The sequence below is a fragment of the Pseudophryne corroboree genome, chromosome 3, assembly GCF_028390025.1.
Source record: "Pseudophryne corroboree isolate aPseCor3 chromosome 3, aPseCor3.hap2, whole genome shotgun sequence".
Taxonomy (NCBI): Eukaryota; Metazoa; Chordata; class Amphibia; order Anura; family Myobatrachidae; genus Pseudophryne; species Pseudophryne corroboree.
The window spans coordinates 115,388,939-115,394,938 of record NC_086446.1 but is presented as its reverse complement, the minus strand read 5'-3'; the positions used below and the strand labels follow the sequence as shown (position 1 = coordinate 115,394,938).

At 41.2% G+C, this 6,000-nt stretch overlaps 17 non-coding genes and 10 pseudogenes across 17 annotated transcripts in view; all 27 read left to right on the top strand.

The window, feature by feature from the left end:
- The window catches only part of LOC135064602 (5S ribosomal RNA), a 119-nt gene extending 29 nt beyond the window's left edge, over nt 1-90 (top strand). Inside the window, exon 1 of the ribosomal RNA XR_010250908.1 lies at nt 1-90. This exon is cut by the window's left edge and continues 29 nt beyond it. This is a non-coding gene — a ribosomal RNA (5S ribosomal RNA).
- Nucleotides 91-197: 107 nt separating this feature from the next.
- Nucleotides 198-316, top strand: LOC134887370 (5S ribosomal RNA; annotated as a pseudogene).
- A 107-nt stretch (nt 317-423) lies between these two features.
- On the top strand, nt 424-542 carry LOC135064711 (5S ribosomal RNA). Its single transcript, XR_010251013.1, has one exon. It is a non-coding gene; the product is annotated as a 5S ribosomal RNA (ribosomal RNA).
- Nucleotides 543-649: 107 nt separating this feature from the next.
- LOC134894142 (5S ribosomal RNA) lies at nt 650-769 on the top strand (annotated as a pseudogene).
- A 107-nt stretch (nt 770-876) lies between these two features.
- Nucleotides 877-995, top strand: LOC134892573 (5S ribosomal RNA; annotated as a pseudogene).
- Nucleotides 996-1,102: 107 nt separating this feature from the next.
- Nucleotides 1,103-1,221, top strand: LOC135058472 (5S ribosomal RNA). The gene has a single exon (XR_010244901.1). It is a non-coding gene; the product is annotated as a 5S ribosomal RNA (ribosomal RNA).
- Nucleotides 1,222-1,328: 107 nt separating this feature from the next.
- On the top strand, nt 1,329-1,447 carry LOC134888143 (5S ribosomal RNA; annotated as a pseudogene).
- Nucleotides 1,448-1,554: 107 nt separating this feature from the next.
- On the top strand, nt 1,555-1,673 carry LOC135070924 (5S ribosomal RNA). Its single transcript, XR_010257071.1, has one exon. It is a non-coding gene; the product is annotated as a 5S ribosomal RNA (ribosomal RNA).
- Nucleotides 1,674-1,780: 107 nt separating this feature from the next.
- Nucleotides 1,781-1,899, top strand: LOC134887372 (5S ribosomal RNA; annotated as a pseudogene).
- A 107-nt stretch (nt 1,900-2,006) lies between these two features.
- Nucleotides 2,007-2,125, top strand: LOC135066245 (5S ribosomal RNA). The gene has a single exon (XR_010252499.1). It is a non-coding gene; the product is annotated as a 5S ribosomal RNA (ribosomal RNA).
- A 107-nt stretch (nt 2,126-2,232) lies between these two features.
- On the top strand, nt 2,233-2,351 carry LOC134894775 (5S ribosomal RNA). The gene has a single exon (XR_010171825.1). It is a non-coding gene; the product is annotated as a 5S ribosomal RNA (ribosomal RNA).
- A 107-nt stretch (nt 2,352-2,458) lies between these two features.
- LOC135059548 (5S ribosomal RNA) lies at nt 2,459-2,577 on the top strand. Its single transcript, XR_010245950.1, has one exon. It is a non-coding gene; the product is annotated as a 5S ribosomal RNA (ribosomal RNA).
- Nucleotides 2,578-2,684: 107 nt separating this feature from the next.
- Nucleotides 2,685-2,803, top strand: LOC135067022 (5S ribosomal RNA). The gene has a single exon (XR_010253252.1). It is a non-coding gene; the product is annotated as a 5S ribosomal RNA (ribosomal RNA).
- A 107-nt stretch (nt 2,804-2,910) lies between these two features.
- LOC134893665 (5S ribosomal RNA) lies at nt 2,911-3,029 on the top strand (annotated as a pseudogene).
- A 107-nt stretch (nt 3,030-3,136) lies between these two features.
- On the top strand, nt 3,137-3,255 carry LOC135059491 (5S ribosomal RNA). Its single transcript, XR_010245892.1, has one exon. It is a non-coding gene; the product is annotated as a 5S ribosomal RNA (ribosomal RNA).
- Nucleotides 3,256-3,362: 107 nt separating this feature from the next.
- Nucleotides 3,363-3,481, top strand: LOC134890382 (5S ribosomal RNA; annotated as a pseudogene).
- Nucleotides 3,482-3,588: 107 nt separating this feature from the next.
- Nucleotides 3,589-3,707, top strand: LOC135061366 (5S ribosomal RNA). Its single transcript, XR_010247749.1, has one exon. It is a non-coding gene; the product is annotated as a 5S ribosomal RNA (ribosomal RNA).
- A 107-nt stretch (nt 3,708-3,814) lies between these two features.
- On the top strand, nt 3,815-3,933 carry LOC134894763 (5S ribosomal RNA). The gene has a single exon (XR_010171822.1). It is a non-coding gene; the product is annotated as a 5S ribosomal RNA (ribosomal RNA).
- A 107-nt stretch (nt 3,934-4,040) lies between these two features.
- Nucleotides 4,041-4,159, top strand: LOC135068512 (5S ribosomal RNA). Its single transcript, XR_010254710.1, has one exon. It is a non-coding gene; the product is annotated as a 5S ribosomal RNA (ribosomal RNA).
- Nucleotides 4,160-4,266: 107 nt separating this feature from the next.
- On the top strand, nt 4,267-4,385 carry LOC135059944 (5S ribosomal RNA). The gene has a single exon (XR_010246339.1). It is a non-coding gene; the product is annotated as a 5S ribosomal RNA (ribosomal RNA).
- A 107-nt stretch (nt 4,386-4,492) lies between these two features.
- On the top strand, nt 4,493-4,612 carry LOC134891020 (5S ribosomal RNA; annotated as a pseudogene).
- Nucleotides 4,613-4,719: 107 nt separating this feature from the next.
- Nucleotides 4,720-4,838, top strand: LOC134892674 (5S ribosomal RNA; annotated as a pseudogene).
- A 107-nt stretch (nt 4,839-4,945) lies between these two features.
- LOC134902028 (5S ribosomal RNA) lies at nt 4,946-5,064 on the top strand. Its single transcript, XR_010175506.1, has one exon. It is a non-coding gene; the product is annotated as a 5S ribosomal RNA (ribosomal RNA).
- Nucleotides 5,065-5,171: 107 nt separating this feature from the next.
- Nucleotides 5,172-5,290, top strand: LOC135066098 (5S ribosomal RNA). The gene has a single exon (XR_010252356.1). It is a non-coding gene; the product is annotated as a 5S ribosomal RNA (ribosomal RNA).
- A 107-nt stretch (nt 5,291-5,397) lies between these two features.
- Nucleotides 5,398-5,516, top strand: LOC135064840 (5S ribosomal RNA). The gene has a single exon (XR_010251137.1). It is a non-coding gene; the product is annotated as a 5S ribosomal RNA (ribosomal RNA).
- A 107-nt stretch (nt 5,517-5,623) lies between these two features.
- Nucleotides 5,624-5,742, top strand: LOC134890408 (5S ribosomal RNA; annotated as a pseudogene).
- A 107-nt stretch (nt 5,743-5,849) lies between these two features.
- LOC134894750 (5S ribosomal RNA) lies at nt 5,850-5,968 on the top strand. Its single transcript, XR_010171820.1, has one exon. It is a non-coding gene; the product is annotated as a 5S ribosomal RNA (ribosomal RNA).
- Nucleotides 5,969-6,000: the final 32 nt, after the last annotated feature.

Sequence of the window (6,000 nt, the reverse complement as noted above, 5' to 3'; positions counted from 1 at the left end):
GAATCTCATCTGATCTTGGAAGCTAAGCAGTGTTGGGCCTGGTTAGTACTTGGATGGGAGACCACCTGGGAATACTAGGTGCTGTAGATAATTTTATACTGCCAACACCGTTCTGTTGATGCATTCCATTTTAAAACTTATTCATTTATGAACCAGTAGTTAGAAGTAGAAAAGTTCTAACAGAAACCAGAAAGTTCATCTACAGCAACATCAAACTGGATACGCCCAATCTCATCTGATCTTGGAAGCTAAGCAGTGTTGGGCCTGGTTAGTACTTGGATGGGAGACCACCTGGGAATACAAGGTGCTGTAGATATTTTTATACTGCCAACACCGTTCTGTTGATGCATTCCATTTTAAAATGTATTCATTTATGAACCAGTAGTTAGAAGTAGAAAAGTTCTAACAGAAACCAGAAAGTTCATCTACAGCAACACCACACTGGATACGCCCAATCTCATCTGATCTTGGAAGCTAAGCAGTGTTGGGCCTGGTTAGTACTTGGATGGGATACCACCTGGGAATACAAGGTGCTGTAGATATTTTTATACTATCAACACCGTTCTGTTGATGCATTCCATTTTCAAACGTATTCATTTATGAACCAGTAGTTAGAAGTAGAAAAGTACTAACAGAAACCATAAAGCTCTTCTACAGCCACACCACACTGGATATGCCCAATCTCATCTGATCTTGAAAGCTAAGCAGTGTTGGTCCTGGTCAGTACTTGGATGGGAGACCACCTGGGAATACATAGGTGCTGTAGATATTTTTATACTGCCAACACCGTTCTGTTGATGCATTCCATTTTCAAACGTATTCATTTATGAACCAGTAGTTAGAAGTAGAAAAGTTCTAACAGAAACTGCAAAGCTCATCTACAGCCACACCACACTCGATACGCCAAATCTCATCTGATCTAGGAAGCTAAGCAGTGTTGGGCCTGATTAGTACTTGGATGGGAGACCACCTGGGAAAACAAGGTGCTGTAGATATTTTTATACTACGTACACCGTTCTGTTGATGCATTCCATTTTCAAACGTATTCATTTATGAACCAGTAGTTAGAAGTAGAAAAGTTCTAACAGAAACCATAAAGCTCATCTACAGCCACACCACACTGGATACGCCCAATCTCATCTGATCTTGGAAGCTAAGCAGTGTTGGGCCTGGTTAGTACTTGGATGGGAGACCACCTGGGAATATAAGGTGCTGTAGATATTTTTATACTGCCAACACCGTTCTGTTGATGCATTCCATTTTCAAATGTATTCATTTATGAACCAGTAGTTAGAAGTAGAAAAGTTCTAACAGAAACTGCAAAGCTCATCTACAGCCACACCACACTCGATACGCCAAATCTCATCTGATCTTGGAAGCTAAACAGTGTTGGGCCTGGTTAGTACTTGGATGGGAGACCACCTGGGAATACAAGGTGCTGTAGATATTTTTATACTACCAACACCGTTCTGTTGATGCATTCCATTTTCAAACATATTCATTTATAAACCAGTAGTTAGAAGTAGAAAAGTTCTAACAGAAACGACAAAGCTCATCTACAGCCACACCACACTGGATACGCCCAATCTCATCTGATCTAGGAAGCTAAGCAGTGTTGGGCCTGGTTAGTACTTGGATGGGAGACCACCTGGGAATACAAGGTGCTGTAGAAATTTTTATACTACCAACACCGTTCTGTTGATGCATTCCATTTTCAAACTTATTCATTTATGAACCAGTAGTTAGAAGTAGAATAGTACTAACAGAAACCATAAAGCTCTTCTACAGCCACACCACACTGGATACGCCCAATCTCATCTGATCTTGGAAGCTAAGCAGTGTTGGGCCTGGTTAGTACTTGGATGGGAGACCACCTGGTAATACTAAGTGCTGTAGATAATTTTATACTGCCAACACCGTTCTGTTGATGCATTCCATTTTAAAACTTATTCATTTATGAACCAGTAGTTAGAGGTAGAAAAGTTCTAACAGAAACCAGAAAGTTCATCTACAGCAACACCACACTGGATACGCCCAATCTCATCTGATCTTGGAAGCTAAGCAGTGTTGGGCCTGGTTAGTACTTGCATGGGAGACCACCTGGGAATACAAGGTGCTGTAGATATTTTTATACTGCCAACAACGTTCTGTTGATGCATTCCATTTTCAAACCTATTCATTTATGAACCAGTAGTTAGAAGTAGAAAAGTTCTAACAGAAACCACAAAGGTCATCTACAGCCACACCACACTGGATACGCCCAATCTCATCTGATCTTGGAAGCTAAGCAGTGTTGGGCCTGGTTAGTACTTGGATGGGAGACCACCTGGGAATACAAGGTGCTGTAGATATTTTTATACTACGTACACCGTTCTGTTGATGCATTCCATTTTCAAACGTATTCATATATGAACCAGTAGTTAGAAGTAGAAAAGTACTAACAGAAACCATAAAGCTCTTCTACAGCCACACCACACTGGATACGCCCAATCTCATCTGATCTTGGAAGCTAAGCAGTGTTGGGCCTGGTTAGTACTTGGATGGGAGACCACCTGGGAATACAAGGTGCTGTAGATATTTTTATACTACGTACACCGTTCTGTTGATGCATTCCATTTTCAAACGTATTCATTTATGAACCAGTAGTTAGAAGTAGAAAAGTACTAACAGAAACCATATAGCTCATCTACAGCCACACCACACTGGATATGCCCAATCTCATCTGATCTTGGAAGCTAAGCAGTGTTGGGTCTGGTTAGTACTTGGATGGGAGACCACCTGGGAATACAAGGTGCTGTAGATATTTTTATACTGCCAACACCGTTCTGTTGATGCATTCAATTTTCAAATGTATTCATTTATGAACCAGTAGTTAGAAGTAAAAAAGTTCTAACAGAAACCACAAAGTTCATCTACAGCCACACCACATTGGATACGCCCAATCTCATCTGATCTTGGAAACTAAGCAGTGTTGGGTCTGGTTAGTACTTGGATGGGAGACCACCTGGCAATACAAGGTGCTGTAGATATTTTCATACTGCCAACACCGTTCTGTTGATGCATTCCATTTTCAAACGTATTCATTTATGAACCAGTAGTTAGTAGTAGAAAAGTTCTAACAGAAACCACAAAGCTCATCTACAGCCACACCACACTGGGTACGCCCAATCTCATCTGATCTTGGAAGCTAAGCAGTGTTGGGCCTGGTTAGTACTTGGATGGGAGACCACCTGGGAATACAAGGTGCTGTAGATATTTTTATACTGCCAACACCGTTCTGTTGATGCATTCCATTTTAAAACGTTTTCATTTATGAACCAGTAGTTAGAAGTAGAAAAGTTCTAACAGAAACCACAAAGTTCATCTATAGCCACACCACATTGGATACGCCCAAGCTCATCTGATCTTGGAAGCTAAGCAGTGTTGGCCCTGGTTAGTACTTGGATGGGAGACCACCTGGGAATACAAGGTGCTGTAGATATTTTTATACTGCCAACACCGTTCTGTTGATGCATTCCATTTTAAAACGTATTCAATTTTGAACCAGTAGTTAGAAGTAGAAAAGTTCCTTCAGAAACCACAAAGTTCATCTACAGCCGCACCACACTGGATACGCCCAATCTCATCTGATCTTGGAAGCTAAGCAGTGTTGGGCCTGGTTAGTACTTGGATGGGAGACCACCTGGGAATACAAGGTGCTGTAGATATTTTTATACTGCCAACACCGTTCTGTTGATGCATTCCATTTTCAAACTTATTCATTTATGAACCAGTAGTTAGAAGTAGAAAAGCTCTAACAGAAACCACAAAGATCATCTACAGCCACACCACACTGGATACGCCCAATCTCATCTGATCTTGGAAGCTAAGCAGTGTTGGGCCTGGTTAGTACTTGGATGGGAGACCACCTGGGAATACAAGGTGCTGTAGATATTTTTATACTACCAACACCGTTCTGTTGATGCATTCCATTTTCAAACGTATTCATTTATGAACCAGTAGTTAGAAGTAGAAAAGTACTAACAGAAACCATAAAGCTCTTCTACAGCCACACCACACTGGATATGCCCAATCTCATCTGATCTTGGAAGCTAAGCAGTGTTGGGCCTGGTTAGTACTTGAATGGGAGACCACCTGGGAATACAAGGTGCTGTAGATAATTTTATACTGCCAACACCGTTCTGTTGATGCATTCCATTTTAAAACGTATTCATTTATGAACCAGTAGTTAGAAGTAGAAAAGTTCTAACAGAAACCAGAAAGTTCATCTACAGCAACACCACACTGGATACGCCCAATCTCATCTGATCTTGGAAGCTAAGCAGTGTTGGGCCTGGTTAGTACTTGGATGGGAGACCACCTGGGAATACAAGGTGCTGTAGATATTTTTATACTACCAACACCGTTCTGTTGATGCATTCCATTTTCAAACGTATTCATTTATGAACCAGTAGTTAGAAGTAGAAAAGTACTAACAGAAACCATAAAGCTCTTCTACAGCCACACCACACTGGATATGCCCAATCTCATCTGATCTTAGAAGCTAAGCAGTGTTGGGCCTGGTTAGTACTTGGATGGGAGACCACCTGGGAATACATAGGTGCTGTAGATAATTTTATACTGCCAACACCGTTCTGTTGATGCATTCCATTTTCAAACGTATTCATTTATGAACCAGTAGTTAGAAGTAGAAAAGTTCTAACAGAAACCACAAAGCTCATCTATAGCCACACCACACTGGATACGCCCAATCTCATCTGATCTAGTAAGCTAAGCAGTGTTGGGCCTGGTTAGTACTTGGATGGGAGACCACCTGGGAAAACAAGGTGCTGTAGAAATTTTTATACTACCAACACCGTTCTGTTGATGCATTCCATTTTCAAACTTATTCATTTATGAACCAGTAGTTAGAAGTAGAAAAGTACTAACAGAAACCATAAAGCTCTTCTACAGCCACACCACACTGGATACGCCCAATCTCATCTGATCTTGGAAGCTAAGCAGTGTTGGGCCTGGTTAGTACTTGGATGGGAGACCACCTGGGAATACTAGGTGCTGTAGATAATTTTATACTGCCAACACCGTTCTGTTGATGCATTCCATTTTAAAACTTATTCATTTATGAACCAGTAGTTAGAAGTAGAAAAGTTCTAACAGAAACCACAAAGCTTATCTACAGCCACACCACACTGGATACGCCCAATCTCATCTGATCTTGGAAGCTAAGCAGTGTTGGGCCTGGTTAGTAATTGGATGGGAGACCACCTGGGAATACAAGGTGCTGTAGATATTTTTATACTGCCAACACTGTTCTGTTGATGCATTCCATTTTCAAATGTATTCATTTATGAACCAGTAGTTAGAAGTAGAAAAGTTCTAACAGAAACTGCAAAGCTCATCTACAGCCACACCACACTGGATACGCCCAATCTCATCTGATCTTGGAAACTAAGCAGTGTTGGGCCTGGTTAGTACTTGGATGGGAGACCACCTGGGAATACAAGGTGCTGTAGATATTTTTATACTGCCAACACCGTTCTGTTGATGCATTCCATTTTCAAACGTATTCATTTATGAACCAGTAGTTAGAAGTAGAAAAGTTATAACAGAAACCACAAAGCTCATCTACAGCCACACCACACTGGATATGCCCAATCTCATCTGATCTTGGAAGCTAAGCAGTGTTGGTCCTGGTTAGTACTTGGATGGGAGAACACCTGGGAATACAAGGTGCTGTAGATAATTTTATACTGCCAACACCGTTCTGTTGATGCATTCCATTTTAAAATGTATTCATTTATGAACCAGTAGTTAGAAGTAGAAAAGTTCTAACAGAAACTGCAAAGCTCATCTACAGCCACACCACACTGGATACGCCCAATCTCATCTGATCTTGGAAGCTAAGCAGTGTTGGGCCTGGTTAGTACTTGGATGGGAGACCACCTGGGAATACAAGGTGCTGTAGATATTTTTATACTGCCAACACCGTTCTGTTGATGC